We start from the raw sequence: 18,091 nt of genomic DNA, 5'->3' as shown, positions 1-18,091 counted from the left end.
AAGAACTGTTAAGGAACAAAATGGGGCCTTATTCTCTGTCCACTACAGAAAAATATCAGTTGTCTGGACCCCCCCCCAATTTTTTCCTAGCTACATTCCCGCTCACTTCCCAAGGACAACGGTTTGTCTAATTATGTTGATTTTAAGTATTTTTCTGTAATTTTAAAATTTTTCCTTTTTTTAAGCAATCCTTTTATAAGATTATTAATATTGTAATTTTTTTAGGGAAAATAAATTGACCCCATTTACATCCTTAAAGGCTGTCTCATTCGTTGCCGTTTTGAAGCAGGTACAACACGAGGGAAGGTTTTCACCTTTTTTATGTTACTTTATCAAAATCAAATTTGTGATAAGTAAATAAGAGAATGAGAAAGGAGCCTGACATTTTCAAGCAATGTTGTTTCGAATGAAACTTCGCAATTTCATGAAGATACAAACGTAACTATTCAATTAGCACATACAATCCAGTCTAAAAATAGCGACATTTTAATAAACCAATTATGATAGATTATTAAAATAATCCGCGATAACATAATCACTAAGGATCCCACTTCCTACTTTTTATGTTGCCGAGTTAATTAGCATCACTTCCGGTACAGGTAAGGATATCCGCTAGACAGAAAATTGGCCATTGTCTTAGCCACACGTCTATGACCTTTTACATTACTCTGACCTTATATATTCAGTTTTTGTGACAACCATGACAACTAAGGTGGTCTCGAACTGTAAATAAGTTTAAAGGTTTGTTGCACTTACCTTCAACTAGTTGTTGGATAGTCCAGTTCTATTTGAATTACTTTGGACATGCTTAATCCTTCGCTTTATGGGGGTTTTTCACTTAAAATATCAATATGTGGATGTCTTGGGGTCTGTTATACACCCTTAGATATAAGGGATTGTTTGTCCAAAAATGTTTGCTAGGATTGTCGTAGAGATGTTTTGTTAATTTCATAGTGTTTATTTTAAATTTACCTTTCAAATAACATGTCACAAGATAGGGATTGTAATTTGAAAATGTTAAGTGGCCCCTCAACCCCCCTTTGAAAAAAGGGGAAAATATTTTTATCCTTCAAAAAGTCCAAAAAAGTATTTTAATAAGTATGGTGAAGATTGTACACCGATATCTCAATCCGTTTGGAAGATATCCAGGCGTGTCAGGACTTAATTTACACCCTGCATGTTTGACAGCGAATACTGATGTGTTCCTCATTCTTCATGTGTCTATTTTGTTCGTCGTGAATCAAAAATGCAGCACTTTTTTGAGATTTAGAAAAGTGAAGAAAATAGAAAAGTCTGTGTTCGGAAATTAAATGGATGCAATTAATGATAAATTTTTGTCATCTGCGAAGTTAATATTAAAGTCTCCGCTTAATATCAATGTTTAAAAATATATTCGTTGTTTTCATTATTCATTTATCTGTATAAAAATATTAATATGTTTCATACTCACTTTTATACTGAAGTCAATGAATTTAAATTCAATAAATAAACAGTAATCCTTCAATTAAATAATTACAATAATAGTCAAATTAAAAATTCACTTAAATAAACAAAATCCAGTACACACAAGTTGAACTTCCCACGTGGTCAATTTAACTTTACTTATGTATTCTACACTCTAATACTTAATGTACAACGCGTCACATTTACAATTACAGATGTACTGCTACTATAACGTATTGTTGACGTGACTCACAAAATTATATTTATCCAAAAAGCGTCCAACGCGCACATAATACAGTCAGAAATAGTCGATGTATTAGTGTATACGTGTACACAGGCTACTGCGCGTGCGCTAGTCTGGCTCTCCATAGCTATAGATATACTATTATCATTAGCATATTACATTGCGTAGATTTAGTATTAGGCGTTTAATATATCATAAATAGCACAAAGTGACTAAAATAGAATAAACAAATTTTCCAAAGATTATTAACGTTTCCATGGAAACCACTTTAGCATGTCGGTGACGCGAACCGAGGATTTTTACTCTCTACCAAAACGCTCAACGCGCCTAAAGAAGTTTTCACTTCAATAAAATAATGTTTTTATAATCTGTTTTTACTATACACTACATTTCACAGTGAAAATTGTGATAACATAGTGTAAATGGTTAATCATTGGAAATCATTAAATCACTTACAAACCACTTTCGCGGTATTTAATAACGTTTAAATTGAGATATCAAGTTTGCACAAATATTTGAGTAAAGTTCAAATGTACGAAACAGTATGCAAGGATTTATGAGGTTATAAATTAAACATTTTAACCCTCGGTGTATACTAACAGGAGACGAATCAAAAGATCTAGGTTCAAAAGGTAAAGTTTATATTTTATTTCAGTTGGGTAGATTTATAATTTCAAATCGTATAGTTTCAAAACGTTCAGATTTTATATATATATATATATATATATATATATATATAATGTTGTAAAAAGAGTGAGATTTACTATGTAAATATTCAAACTTAAAATGTGTCTAATATTATATATTTAATAAAGACCCGTATCAAAACGTAAAGTTTGACGACGTTCAGTAAAGTCTGTTCCAGGCTCCAGCTCTATCCAGTTGTAATGGGCGAAAGTCTTTGAAAATAGCCAGATAATAATAACCACTAGTTTTAGTTTAGATGAGTTGAAACGTCAAGTTTCACAACGCCAAGCACAGTCTGTTTGTGGATCTTGCCTCACGAAAATTGCAGGCGTTTCATTCAACAGTTGTGGCCACGCTTAGGGAAAGATCTAAACTACAAATATTTACGTAGATTAAATCAAAGAATGTTTGGTAATTGAATTACATGAAAGCTTGTACAAATACTGTCAATATTCAAAATACCAATGAAATAAAATGAAACTAGTAATAAATACCTAGCAAACTTTTGAATACAGACAAAACTACTTTAATTTCAAAATCTATTAACTCTTTTGAATGTAACCAAACATGTGATCAAATATTAATATAAGAAGTTTTAAGTCACCTTTAATTTAATGTAAATTAATATACAATAAAATTATAGATTCAATAACTTCGCCATCCGTAATGATGTTTAAATATTGTTGTATTGGCGTCACTGTTTCAATGTTATATTAATAACTTACAGGATATTTACATTGTATATCCTTAAATATATTTATCGACGAGATAATAATAAATAGTTATTACTATTGTATTGTATTATAGTGGTGATACAGCTTCTTGTAAAAATACGAACAGTTTTACCATTAATTTTATCATATTACTCAATAAAAACAAAAGTTGATCAATTAAACCTATATGCAGTTCTTTGATATCTTAATAATACGTTATAATACCATAAGTCTTCACTAAATACCGTACCGGGACTTAAATAGTTTAGCACTTCATTATGGCGCAGTTTCCTTCATCTCCTTACATAGTATGTATGTACATAGTAGAGTATGATTTGTATCTGAGTATCTGATTTTTTTAATACTTCTACGCAAAAATGCCGGGTACTCAGAGAATCTCTGCGAGTGGATATTACTCCTACCTTTTTCATTACAATGCCAATTATTTCATATACAACTTTTCCCATTCTGTAAACAATCTATAGACCGTATTTTATGTCGGATTTTATCAAATTTTGTAAAGTTTGTTTAGGTTGTTCCAAAAATCACGGCTTGTTCAATCTAATGTGACTGGAGGTTGCGAACTCCATACTCAAGCTGTTTCTGCGCGCAAGGTATGTGTAATGTGATTGTAACTAAAATTACGTTAAAGTTTGTACAGCTTGGGCCGTAAAACAAGCAGTGAAGATGTGAGGTGTGACTAATTAGTATCTATTGGACTGGTATTAATCAAATTTGGCATAAATATATGGCTTATTTGTTAACCAGGATATATAATAAACACATCCAGAGACAAGGGGGTAAAGCCACAAGGTAAAACCCATTGTCTAAAGTACTGTTGTGGGCGCTTTGTTAGCTAAGAAAAAGATTTAAACATTTAGTACGGTGGTTATATTGATTTGATCCCTAAGTCACGGCCTTATTTCAATTAAATATAGCCAAAAGGTGGCTAAAGTGAAAGTGGTGGTTTCAGTCTAGGCTTTAACCATCCAAATAAAATTAAATTGAGGGAAAATTAGATTTTATAAGTTTTTGTTTTAAGCCATTTTGGGAAAATAAAAGAGTTTACCTAAAATCTAATGAAAGTTTGAAAATCTAAAATAAATATTGTCATATGACAATTTGCGATATTTCTCACCGTTACGCCACAAGATTGGAATTTCTGTCAGTATTCGCAAATATGGTTCGGGATGGCCAACCTGAATACCATATACTAAAATTTAAGTAATTTATAATGACAGGATATTATATAATATCCTGTCATATTATTAATAGTTTTAGGTGTATTTCATATAAATCTGCTTATTGAAAACCCACCAATGATGACATTTCCGGATGATCTATCTTATTATCTCCGATTATGGTTACCAGACCCTAAAACTATCATAACCCAAAGTTAGGAAACACTTAAATATTTTGTTTATGAATACACGTAGGCAAATGAAACTAGGTTTACCTCCAAAGTGTAGTTATTTACCCGTACATTGTTATCAGTTTAGGTGTTATGTTTGCTATGAAGGGATATCCTGTCAAGGAAGTCGTAAAAATCTTAAATGTAAGCATACACCCTATTAAACTTCATTTTACAGGTATGTTTTAGAGACAGCACATAGCCACAAATCCGACTGTAAAGGAACTATGCGCTTGGAAATTGCAGCCTCTTAAAGTTTGATTGACTAATGATGGGGCAATGAAAGCCAAAAAGGGACTTAGTCTTAATCATGACGGTTTACACATGATAATAGCCTACTGTTATCCTCCTACTATTGGAATTTTATTATGAAATGGAAAGTAGATTAGAGGGGGAAATGAGCAGATTAAACTTAATTAAAGTAATTAATTTTACTATTAAAAAAGTAAGGAACGCAGAGTTTTAACTAATGCACACTATCATTATAAATAAAGTCTTTTTAAGTACCGAATATGTTTGAAAAGTTTACGTTGAGAATACAACAGTTCATTACAATGTCACAGTGTTTGAGCCTTCTGTCTGGATTATCCTCATTTAGTTCTTGGTTAAGCTGTATCTTAAATGGATTAAATTTATTTTCATTCAGTAAGTTACGGACGCTACTCTTACTTATTTTTATACACTGCGCTGATTTTCTAGTGAAGTAGTGAGGATTTTCCACAATACACTGGAAGTGTATCTTCGATGGTTGCTAATTTCGACCATCCGAATCTCGATTGATCTGTAACTTAACCACTTTCTCGAATACGATTTACCGATTTAGGCATTATTGATCTGTTACTTGGTGATCTATTGGGTTGGTGTCATTGAATAGTAATTTACTTCCTCATATGTAAGAGCTCTGTCCCATTCGGGATTGTTATTCGCTCTGTCTCACTAAGCGACTTGTAACCGAATTGAATAACTGACTAAAGATTATTACGAGAGGTTAATACACGTGCAAACTAATGAACAGCTCAGATTACAGACCCTGAAGAACTCTAAGAGAGATAAGATAAGATAAAACTATCCACACATAGCAGACAGTTGGAAAGCCTTTCACTTTCATAATATCAATGTTTCCATGTTGATTGGTATTTAATACACAAAAAGAACAAACTCAATCTAATGTTTCCTAGATTAAATCATTTAAGAAAGTCGGACATATAATGCAACTTACCGTACGTTAGATGTACGGTAAGTTGTTATGTCATAATGTACATAACAACATTATAACTTATGTACAGATGAAATAACTTATGTAGATGTACATAAGTTGTTATGTTGTGTTTTGATACTTACAAAACATACTTGTGTAAGTATCTAACTGGACTGTTATTTAGCAGATTGTATTTACATCAAAAGCAATCAGACTTTGAGAGGCTGCAATTTCCAAACGAATAATCCTTTTTTTCAGTCGGGTTTATGGCAATGTGTTCTCTTAAGAAAGCCCTTTAAAATGAGGCATAGTTGGATTTATGCTTACATTAAAGATGTTCACAACATCTCTCCCCAAAACTGGCTAAACTGTAAGTAACTACAGTGAGGAAGTAACCTAGAGTGTCGTCCTTCATTTATCTATGCCTTTTCATAAACACAATATATAAGTGTTTCCAGACATTTAGGGCACCCGGTATATACTCGTACATGGTGTTTACAGACCTTCAAGTAATATTTTAGTATTTTGTTCTTCGTGCCAAGAAAAACAAATAAATGGCTATGAATGTATCATACATATTTTCGTACTCCTAAATCGATTTTAACATCACAAGTTTCATGTCCAATTATTCTAAAATGGACCATAAGATTGAAATATTTTCCTGTAACAATCACTTATCTCAGTGTTTCATGCCATTAAAAATACCTATGACATCCCTAACATTCAACAGGAAATTGATAGCGAAGCCGAGGCAAATTACTAATGTAGGGTGACAGTCAAAATCGCCCGTGAATTTAATTGCAAGGTATCAGGATTCTTCAATGCCGAAACGATTATAATTACTATATAACTTACAATACATTATTCTCGAAGAAATTGGTTTATGATTTATTTATTGGCAACGGTCCTGACTTAAATTTTAAACCAAATATAAAAATACCAAAGTTGGAAAATTTCTCTGAACTAATATGATCTCAATTTAAAAAAATTAGTTTTAACTAAAATATCATGTTAGTTTTTAATTTAGTAACGTTTATGCTTAGTAATTTTCTGCACTTATTTAAACACTGAAAGAACTAAGGGTGCAGTCTTCCCGGAGTGAAGTTCTCGACAGATTGTGTCTATCATGTGCGCAATGCAACAATGACCAGTTTTATGTGGACCGTACTTACAGTTTAAAACTTTAGCTCTGAGACAGGTCAGTAATTTTAAAAGCCTTGTACATATGATTTTTGTGGTATATATCACAATGTTCCTGACCGAAGAGGAGTGACATTACATAAGTACTTACAGGACTGTATTTGACCATTTGAAACTTTACGTTAGAAAACAGCCTCGTATTTATTCGCTTAAAATAACAACTTTACGATTTGAAGCGGGAGATTATGAAAACGCTTCTCCTTTATTGTAAACAACAATAAATCTTGACGTTATGAATCTACGGACCCATCATCATGAAATATAATACAAATTATGGTACTTCATTATTGTTACTAAAAATATTCTAACCTCATAAAGAGTACAACTGATATATATGTTTTTCGTTTTATGTTGAATTATGTATATAAATTTGATATATATGCTAGTCTTGAAAACAAAATTAAAAATTAATTAATTGAGATTTCAAATAAAATTAAAGCTTTACAATTCATCGGCGTTGTTTTAAACTCGCTGTCAAATTTGTTGAAAGTTCTTGAATAAAATAAAACAAAAACAGAGGGACTTTAACCTTAAGAACTTATTTTGGTGCCATTTTTTTTATTACTTCTAGGTTTTACTATGAAACCTGAAGTTGAAACCCGAGGATGTCAAAAAATTGAAATAGTCGGACTAAAAAGCACCTTAATGTTTTTTCAGCAATAAAATAACATAAACTATTTTGGTTTAGTATTTTGGAAATGTAAATTAATCTTTACAACTTAGTATTAATTACAGGGATGTAATTAGAGCCTTACTAATATACTTGAAATACATAATTATAATGCGATAACTAATTCTTAGAAACCCCGGTTTTATTATAGTGTAATGTGCGAAGATTATTAGGCCCCCCATCCACTTACAGTTCTAACTGCAGTCCTGGACTGAGACAGTCCGGGACTGCAGTTAGAACTGTAAGTGGATGGGGAATCCGGCAGGCGAATCGTTGGACTGTCAACTGTCGCACGGTGCGACAGTTCAACGATCGGACTGCAGGCGGAACTGCTAGTTAGTGGAGGCTCCCGTGACAGGCCACAGTCGACAGTCCAAGCTGCGAGATATGCGCATGCGCTAGCTCAAGCTGCTCCGTGTCGGCCTCATGCGTCATTGAGTGGTGAGCGTTTGGTGGTTGCGCATTGTTTTGTTTGTGACGCGGCAATCATGGCCAGTTGGTCGAAGGATAATCTTTTACAGTTTATAGAGGAGTTTAGGAAACATGAATGTGTATGGAAGGTTAAGTCAAAAGACTATCACAATAGGGAAAAGAAGGAAGCAGCCCACCGTAGTTTACTATTAGTAGTGAAAGGGTTTGACAGTACTGCAACAAAAAAGCGATGTGTTGAAGAAGATAAACAATATCAGAAGTGCATTTCGTAAGGAACAAAGAAAGGTAACAGCCTCTCAACGTTCTGGCAGTGGTACAGACGATATATATGTACCAAAGCTGTGGTACTACAGAGAACTTTTGTTTCTTATTGACCAGGAAGAATGTCTAGGAGGGACTTCCAACTTAGGAGAAGGAAGAGTCAGTGAAGACGAGGTAAGAGAATTAAATTACTAGTTTTGCGGTTAAATAATGTATTCACAATGCTACAACTAACTTACAGTTTGTCATCGGAGGTATTTTGTTTTCAAATAATCATTATAAACTAAGAGATGTATCTGTCTTGCCATTCCACTTTTCCTTTGTTGCTAAAATAATGAACAAATTTATTTCTTACTTCTTTTGCACTAGCCATTGGGCGATCGGTTTGTCTTACTTGTAATGCCATGTGATCGCTGGTTCTTGGTCCAGGCTTAGACACACCAAACTTCGTCGTCATCTAAATCCAACCAGTCTTTAGGTGAGTACCTTTGAGGGATTGTCCTACGCAAATAGTTGTGCAGGTAGCAGCACGCAACAACAACACTATTCACCTTTCTTCAAGTCAATGAAGGTGATTGGTTTTTGTAGAACCTGAAATCTCTCAGCGAGAATCCCAAAAACACTTTCGACCATTCGGCGTGCTCTTGAGAGTCGGTAGTTATATACCTTTCTAGGTTTGTTTGCAACCCTATAGGAAAAGGGTTTCATTATGACCTCAGTTAGGGGGAAGGCGTCATCTGCAATGAATACGTATGGAAGAGCTTCGCCGTCTACAATGCCCTCTTCAGGTAAATTGAGGCTTTTATCTGTTAGTTTCTTGTTGAAGTCTGTCTCTTTCAGAACTCCTCCATCAGATACCCGGCCATTAACACCAAAATGAAAATAAATTATTTCATAGTTTGCACTAGCAATGCAGAAAAGTACCTGACTATGGAAACCCTTATAGTTATAGAAGTAAGAACCACTTCCAGGTGGTGGTGTTAATGGCTATATGCTTTCCATCCATGCTGCCTAGGCAGTTGGGGAAATTCCATTTTTCCCCCGTACTCCTGTGCAATTTGTTTCCACTCCTCGGCTGTATTCGGTACCTGAAAACAATTCTAAACTGTCAGCTGTCATATTTCAGACCAGCGTTTTGTACGGAACAAATTTTAATGAAATCAAACCCATCGAGAACCGTATCACCCCTCGTTTTCCGTTCGCCACCCCCTCTGTAATTTTTTTCAATATAATATTTTGAGAAAGTAATAAATAAGTAGTTAAGAATGTACTGTGGTGATTAACTGAATCATTATTGATATTGTGGTTCATTATTAAGTAATGACAGGGTGTCTACCGGGCACGGAAATAAAGGAAATCCGCGAAAAGTCAGGATTTTGACATTTTTTCAAACATTTTTTTTTTACAGGAGATGCTGGACGATTCACAAAAAGAACCATTAGATGCTGAGGAAAATGTACCAGCGCCCCAATCTCTACAGAATCCTCCTCAAGTTGCTCGAACCGCTTCCAATATTACCTCTGCAACACCTGAACCTAAAGATTCTTTTAAAACGGCAAAAAAAAATTGTCCCCGTGTGATCAAGTCTTGGTTAATATTGGACAACGACTGGCAACAACAAAAGAAGAAGATCACTACGACGCCTTTTGGGAAGAACGTTGCTCAAAAGCTGAGATTGCTGAACAATGAGCAAAGGATTTATGCGCAGAAAAATCATTAATTGATGCCCTGTTTGAAGCAGAACTAGGTGGACTAACACGAATTTGCTACAGTTAACCCAGGTATTCTTTACTCAAGTTCCACAACACCATCGGCAGCTAGTGTTACCCCAAGTTCTGGAGGTAGATCAACCTATGAACCAATGTATGATGATACAGCAATGTCTGGCTTCAGTGTCAACTATTACAAATCTAAATTAAGTGTTCTATTATTAACAAGTAGGCTTAAACCTGTAAACTTTTCACAACCCAAGCTGTGCGGTTTTTTTAGTAGGCCTACTCCCAGTAGTTGAGTACATTGAGAGTTATATGTTGAACAAATTACATTTATTATTTTTTTTTTGTTTGTGGTGAAAATATTTTGCACTCAATTAAAATTACACTTTAATCTTTATTCATATGCGGTACTGTTGTGAGCTGCCATGTGTTTGTAATACTAGATTGCAATGTTATGTTTGGACAGTGTCATAGTTTTTATAATTATTACTTTACTCATTTGTGGTTAAACATACACCATAGGTACGTATTACTTTTTATCTTTATACTTACATTAATTAAATTGATTTTTTACTTTTTCTTCCTTAGTTATAAAAAGTAAATGTGTTGTTTGTACAACGCAACAAATACAAGTATGGATAATATAATGTTTACAATAATTTTGTATGAGTTTCATTACCTTTTACTACTTTATAAAAATGGTTAAATGTTGTGTGCACACAGAAATGAACTCGTAATCGTTAGAGATACTGGAGTTGTAATTTAAAATTAGCAAAAAGTAGTGACATAATACAATGTGTAGGCTATGTACCTTAACAAATCCATAAGCAGATTAAAAATATTGTAATTTCTTAACAGTATGTTGGCATTCGAAAACAACAAAGACCCTACTTTATTTCTTTTTCTAACTTTTATCTGGTTTCATATTTTGGATTTTTCAAAAAACTACTTGAAACACACATTAGGCTACTAACCTTGCAATAGTCATTCAAGGCCTTGACAATAGCTGAGCAGGTCTCTGGAATTATTCTTCCTAATGTTTGGGGGGAAATTCTCGTTGAAAACTTTAAATCTTCCATTGTTCTGCCAGTGCTTAGATACCGCAATTGTCGCAGTCAGTTTTTCATGTGGTGTAATGGCTTCCCTCATTTTTGTATCTTGTTTGGTAATCAATGGTGTTACTATACGTAATAAATCAAAGTACGTTTTCTCGTCCATTCTTAAGTAGTTTTTCCAGTCTCTAGGATATGCTTCAAGCTCCCTAAGAAGGTGAACGTGGTTTAAATCTCTTCCTCTGAAGCCATTCTTTTTTTTCCACATTTGATGCCTTCGTTTCTTGCGTTTTTTAATAGCTACCGCTATTACAGCGTATGCTGCCAAATCTTCAAACGTAGACATTGCACTTTAACTTCACATACGATAAGAACTTAGAATGCAACTTTTCCTACAGCCACAAAACGAATAATATAACTAAAAATATAATAAATAATATAACGAATAATAACTACAAAGTACACACCTACGGCAAAAACACCGGAAAGACTGACCACGACAAACACGCCACCGAACGGACTGCGGTCCGCGACTGCAGTCCGTACTGACGTGAACATTTTTCAACAGTCCACAGTCCACCGTTCACAGTTCTGACTGCAGTCAAGAACTGCAGTTCGAACTGTAAGTGGATGGGGGGCCTTATAAGGGTGAAAGGTTTGTTTAAAATCAGACTTCCAATGTAATGATTATGAGTCGGTGTGCACCAGCGTCACGACCTTAGGTCTGTAGCACAGATGCAAGTCCTGTCTGTGACTCTACTTTTTCTCAGTACTGACACTTGGTCTGTACCGACTCTCCCTTTACCTCTCTGTGTTTGATAACATCCCTGCACTGGGCAGTGGCTCATCATGAGGCCTGGTTACTCCATAAAAAGTGGTAATCTTAGATATCGCGTTCTTTTCTCAGTTGTACATAAAAAATTGAAGGGGTGCTTCTAAGCAGCTTTTTAGAGCAACAATTATACAGTAGTCAAGTTTAACTGTCAGCACTCAAGGATTGAATGAGTTTTTAACTTAGGTTTTCTATGTTTTCGCAACTTTCTAGTAATAAATTTGTGTAACATTTCTAAGAAATACGCGACTGTATTCTCTCAGCGAAGTATTTTTCATAAAACCGAATAATTCATTTACACCTCAGCAGACCAACCCACAATTGATTACGAAGATACAGTAATGAATGTTATTGCATTTTAATAATTATCATGGTCATAGATGTTCCGATAGAATCTAATAGAAGTATTTTAATCCAAAACCAGGTATCTTAATCTAGTGTTAAAACGTTCAAACTTCACTCAACGCAAAAGTAGCAGCGTTGGTTAATACCAAACGTCAAATTCTATTTTGAGTAAAGTAATAACATTAATATTCAAGATAGGAAATATGTGGATATGTGTTCATAAGAATAAGTAAAGGAATAGATTGTATAGTTTCTTTAAACAGTTAGAGGTACAGAATTTTGGACTTTAGGACTCTGATTCAAATAGAGATCTTTCAATATCTTCCGTTGCGGCGTGACTCCAAAAACTGACATAATATATGTTTGTTATTTTAATTTGGTATTCTTCGTTAAAGGCCAATCGCAGGAACATTTCGAAGGTTAAAATTCATCCTTCCTCTTTTCATTGAGAATAAGGGCTATTTAAAATAAATACAGAAGAGTTATAATTGAATGAACTAAATGTACACAGCTTACCAGGACGTAACACCTTGTAGCCTTCTAAGTCCTGGTTTACATTATTACATTTCATATCAAAGTGATAACGAATAAACTACTTTCTAATTGGGTTTAAACAAAAACGTAATTGTTCAATAACTTCATAACTTGAAAAATAGTAAAATACCATGTAAATGTAATTTCATTCAAACAGACAGAGCGATTAATACAATAATAACTTACACACTACTATGTTCTGGTAAATAGCGTACAATATTTCGATAACGTAAACCTACGATTTGTAATTAGAACCAATTGATATAGTTGTAATAAAATAACGTTTCTTCTATGGTGAGTAAAATTTACTGTTATCACTGAACTTAAAATATATGAGAACCGTTATTAGACTTAGGTAAGTAACCGTACAAAATTATACATTCTGAATAAAATTAATGCAGAACGTAGCCCAGTTTGCCTGAGAATGTATAGGGGTTTTAGTGTACTTATAAGAGCTGTGAGCTCATTGTAATAACTTTTCTGAACCTTTTGGAATAAAACCAGTTTTAGAACAACGCATTTTACTACAAATTCAAGGGTAAACGTAAACATGTTTTAGAATTAGAAAATCATATATTCAACTATTTTCGTCTCGTTACTTTTTAAATAATAATTTTTCATTTTCTGTTTACATATTTAGAACATGATACACATAACACTTATGTAACACATAAAACAAATGTTATGATATTTCAAACGCATCTTTCGAGACTTTTAGTTTAGCCTTTTTTACAAAGAAAAATCATGAGATACAACAATAGGATTTTTTGTTTGTCACATTATTTTACAAATTTTAACGTTGCTATTAAAATGAGTAATTGTTTTTACTGAAACAATGTATTCTGATTTTACTTCATTAAAGTGGGATCGAAGCAAGATTTAACTAGTTATTAATAAAACAGGTGGATGGGAAAACAGTAATAACCACCGAAAAATAATTAATATAAAAACACTATTATTAAAAACAATTTTGGCAACTCTGAGGAAATAAAATGACACTTCTTTACAATAGAACATTCTAAATTCAAGCCCATTTTTACAATTTTAACTTTTTGCACTTCTAAATAATCTTTGTCCAAGCCCAAATGCAACGCTAAGAGATCTATGTTTCAAAACTGATTATAGCTTATGCAGTAAAGAAGTAGATTATACTATTATAGTTCATTAGCCAATCGCTTGGTTGGCTGATATTTATCAGTTCATCGATGTAGTATAGGGCGAATAGGGCGCAATAGACAGGTGACAGTTGAACGATTCAAATAGTGGATTATAATTATAATTCATTCTTTTACATTATTGTGTCTATAGGGAGCGGCGCGAACCCAGAGCAGCTGTGTTAACAACCACGCGCAATGGTTACGTCCATATTTCGAACATTTGAAAATTAAGGTAATCTGGAACGCCCCATGAAAATATCTTGGAGGAGTATATCCATTAACTGATGTCATTCGTTGTAACGTTTGAAATAAATGATAATATTCTGTAAACAACGCATTAAAACTCCATTGAGAGGATAATAGGATTTCGGACATTTGCCATCGTCATATGTTACAAAAAAGTATAACATTACGTATCTAGGATTGAAATATTGCCGCATTATTGCATTTTTTTAGTTTTATTTCTTAATGTCTTGCGGTTTCATGTACATATGAAGAAGAGGGTAGATTTACAAACCTAGAAACGTAGTGTTACAAAGATGGCAAATGTCCAAAATCCTATCCTTTCAAAATTTCCATCGTCGATAGCAAACTTTAATGGAAAGGTCCATTGTTATTATGTATATTGGTTTTTACGACTTGTTTACCAGTTTAGACATTACTGGAGACAATAATCCGAACATTTGCTTGCAGCCTAAGATGTGACGCGAGTTGTCAATTATTCCTATAAATGGCTTTAACCATTCATATCTTGTTGCCTATTTTCAACTTTACCGGTTGCGTTGGGCCTGATTCACAACTTTACTATCAATCAGAGTAAAACTTAGATTAACTTCCAATTTTTAGTTGTCACGTGACCATGTGTTGCTGATACGGTAAAGGAAGAAAATAGATTGATTTGAATATATACAACAATGAAACGAAAAACATTAGATTCGCATTATTATTGCCTACTGAAAGCACAACAACCCAGAAACAACATGACTGAAATAAAAAATAAAAAAATGTAAAGTTATAATGTTGAATAAAAATACTGAATGTATTATTAGATAATGTGAGCGCAATAAAAATTTAGTAACTGTATATTATTTTTTACTTATTCATAATAAAACAATTTAGTAACTGTATTTAATTTTTAACTTATAATAGTAAAAATTATTCGTGAAAGAAAGCAAAACAACCATGTAAAAGATAAACGATGCATCAGGTATAACTTCAAGTTAATTTTTGTTTACATTTCCTGAATTATTGACAACTTTAACAGGTTTCAAGAAAAACTTGTGTGTTATGTTTTGAATTAGACCTACTTTTATGTAAGTGAAATTTCATTGGGCTTTTATCTAGAAATTTAAAAACTTAAAAGTGGTGTTAATACAGCTTTTACCAAGTTTATATGTCATTGAATTATATTTGTTTCGTTCCGATGTCCTATGGTGTTTTTTAACCTGTTCTGAATTTAAAATACGTCACATATAAATAATTGTAAAGCATGCCAAAAGGTATAGTATAATTTAGTCAGTTGTTCACACATTATCTATGAAGTCTTCATTCTGTTAAGATGAATATGCCTCAGAGCTAGTGTAAACGTGACCCAACACAACCCACAGTTCGGTTGGTGTTTACATTAATAATTAAGCACCTCTGGGAAGACCAGAGAATTAACGATATTTTTAAGATCTCGCTCAACACGTGTAGCAGACGAGATGAGAGAATCAGGCAGAACTTTCCCCTATCGCCTTCGCCTTGTAGACTATCTGTCCCTCTCACCCCTAGCGGGAGGGGGAGTTGTTTAGTCTGCAACGCTGCTTTTAGTCGAACAAAACACCATTTTCTACTTTCAGCCTCATAGTGAGTCACAAATAACGTGCCAATCACAACACCTACTTCCTATTTACGCCTTTTCTAATCGCCTAATCTATGGCATATTATGTCACACTAATATACCTGCGAACGTAAACAAGTTTGTATTTAGCTATATTTACCCCCAGGCGTAAGATTGTTTAAAATTATTTGACTTGCAAACGTACTACCATACAATATATTATGTAATTGTATGTATTATATGTAAATTATAAATTCAAACAGAATGCTCGTAATAGGCAAATTTAATAAACACACAAAACTAAAAAAAAAAAAAAACATGCACATATCCACAGAAAATAACAAAATACGCAACAGAGAGGACAAACGTGTAATCATCTAAAGTTTTACGCTGTATTAATACAAAAATCTAAATATCACTAACAAACACCTCGCGGCAAAACATGATGAAAAAAGAAAGTGGGCGTTATATTGGCTACAAGCGCCAAATACCCAATCAAAACAATAACACAGTGGCGGCAACCGAATGAAAACAAGAGTTTGTTTACTCACCAATCAAAGTGATAGTAATCCAAAAGATAAAATCCCATAATGGTCACTGCACTACACACTACACTGACAGTACACAGTCACAGTCACAGTCACAGTTACTAGTGATATGTGTCGGTGAGGAGGGTACCCATGCCGTGCCAGCCTGCCCTCTGCTGGTGCTGCTGCTACGGTTGCACAACTCCTACTCTGTCTACGCTCTATTCCTTTCCCTTTCTTTGGCTCCCCTCCCGCCTCGCCGCACAGGCCCCCGGCCCCACTCTCTTTCACTCACCTCACTTTCCCCCTCTACCGCTTCCCCTTACACCAACGTCTTTTTTCAAGGTCAAATACTATTAGAGCTGCGCAACGCCGCCTTACCTTTTGGCAAACAAGAATAAAACACTTTTCCCTTTCCTTTGTCAGACGGCTGTGGCCATGAGATGATTTTTGAGGCCTTCGGCCGGTGGCGCGGTGGCGGGCGTGGTGCCGCCGACTGTCGGTTTCCATTGTGCGACCGTCTGCGCATTTCAATAACTCGCCCTGTCGTCCTCTTCTCGTCCTGAATTCTAACCGATCGCGGATGGTCGATCACTTTCTAATCAAGGCTCGGGGTTCGCTAAAACGCTTCCACTGTGGTCCAAAAGAAATTGTTCTGGAGAGTAAATCTGCAACCAACAAATGTAACATTAGAAAATGCGTAAATACTTTTTAAAGCTTTTCATTTAGGTCACATTATTCTTACTAGAACAATAATAATAACGCAGCCACTTCCTATTTGTACATTAGAAGTAAGAAACATATTTGAAGTATGAAGACACACCGTAAGCTAAGTAACAATCATGCATCTTCTCACGATTCTAGTTACCTTGATAAATTAAATTTTTGGAGAACCAAAATTTTACGTACGGTCGATTCATTATTTTGATTGGTGTGAGACATGGTTGAAATTTACATCAAATTTCGATCATGACACTGTAGATATAACAGTTTTTAAAATTAGAACAAGTTCGTAAGTAGATCACAATAACAAGATATTTAATTTTTAATAGTTGGAAATATCCCAAAGCTGTATGCTTCTTTAGTTTCTGTCTTCACATGTCTTTTCTAGCGTTTTGTAACGCCAGTCTTGAGATGACTCTAAATGTTGAGTCTCATTGGGTTTTTGCTGCAGATTAACACGGGCTCTCTTATGGTGTAATGACTGCGATCCTATTCAATGTTTCACTCCACTTTCGGCAGTAACGAGTGCGATCCTGTTCAATGTTTCACTCCACTTTCGGCAGTAACGAGTGCTATCCTATTCAATGTCTCACTTCACTTTCTGCAGGATCGAGTACGATCCTATTGAACGTTTCACTTCACTTTCGTCAGTAACTAATGTGATTCTATTCAATGTTTCACTTCACTTTCGTCAGTAACTAATGTGATCTTATTCAATGTTTCACTCCACTTTCGTCAGTAACTAATGTGATCTTATTCAATGTTTCACTTCACTTTCGTCAGTAACGAGTTCGATCCTATTCGATGTTTCACTCCACTTTCGGCAGAAATGAGTGCGATCCTATTCAATGTCTCACTTCACTTTCTGCAGGATCGAGTACGATCCTATTCAATGTTTCACTTCACTTTCGTCAGTAACTAATGTGATCTTATTCAATGTTTCACTCAACTTTCGTCAGTAATTAATGTGATCTTATTCAATGTTTCACTCCACTTTCGTCAGTAACTAATGTGATCCTACTCAATGTTTCACTTCACTTTCGTCAGTAACTAGTGAGATCTTATTCAATGTTTCACTCCACTGTCGGCAGGAACGAGTTCGACTCCTGTAATGTTTTACTTTAC

The 18,091-nt window shown here is 34.3% G+C and overlaps 1 protein-coding gene across 1 annotated transcript in view; it reads right to left on the bottom strand.

Annotated features, from left to right (window-relative positions):
* Positions 1-16,471, bottom strand: part of LOC124362835 (transcription factor Ken) — a 73,028-nt gene extending 56,557 nt beyond the window's left edge. Inside the window, exon 1 of the mRNA XM_046817682.1 lies at positions 16,268-16,471. The gene's annotated coding sequence lies outside the window, so the exon portion shown is untranslated. The remainder of the gene's footprint in view (positions 1-16,267) is intronic.
* Between the last annotated feature and the right edge of the window lie 1,620 nt (positions 16,472-18,091).

The sequence above is a fragment of the Homalodisca vitripennis genome, chromosome 5 (genome assembly GCF_021130785.1).
Source record: "Homalodisca vitripennis isolate AUS2020 chromosome 5, UT_GWSS_2.1, whole genome shotgun sequence".
NCBI lineage: Eukaryota > Metazoa > Arthropoda > Insecta > Hemiptera > Cicadellidae > Homalodisca > Homalodisca vitripennis.
Note: the sequence above shows the minus strand (reverse complement) of the source record. Positions and strands in the feature narration are given on the sequence as shown.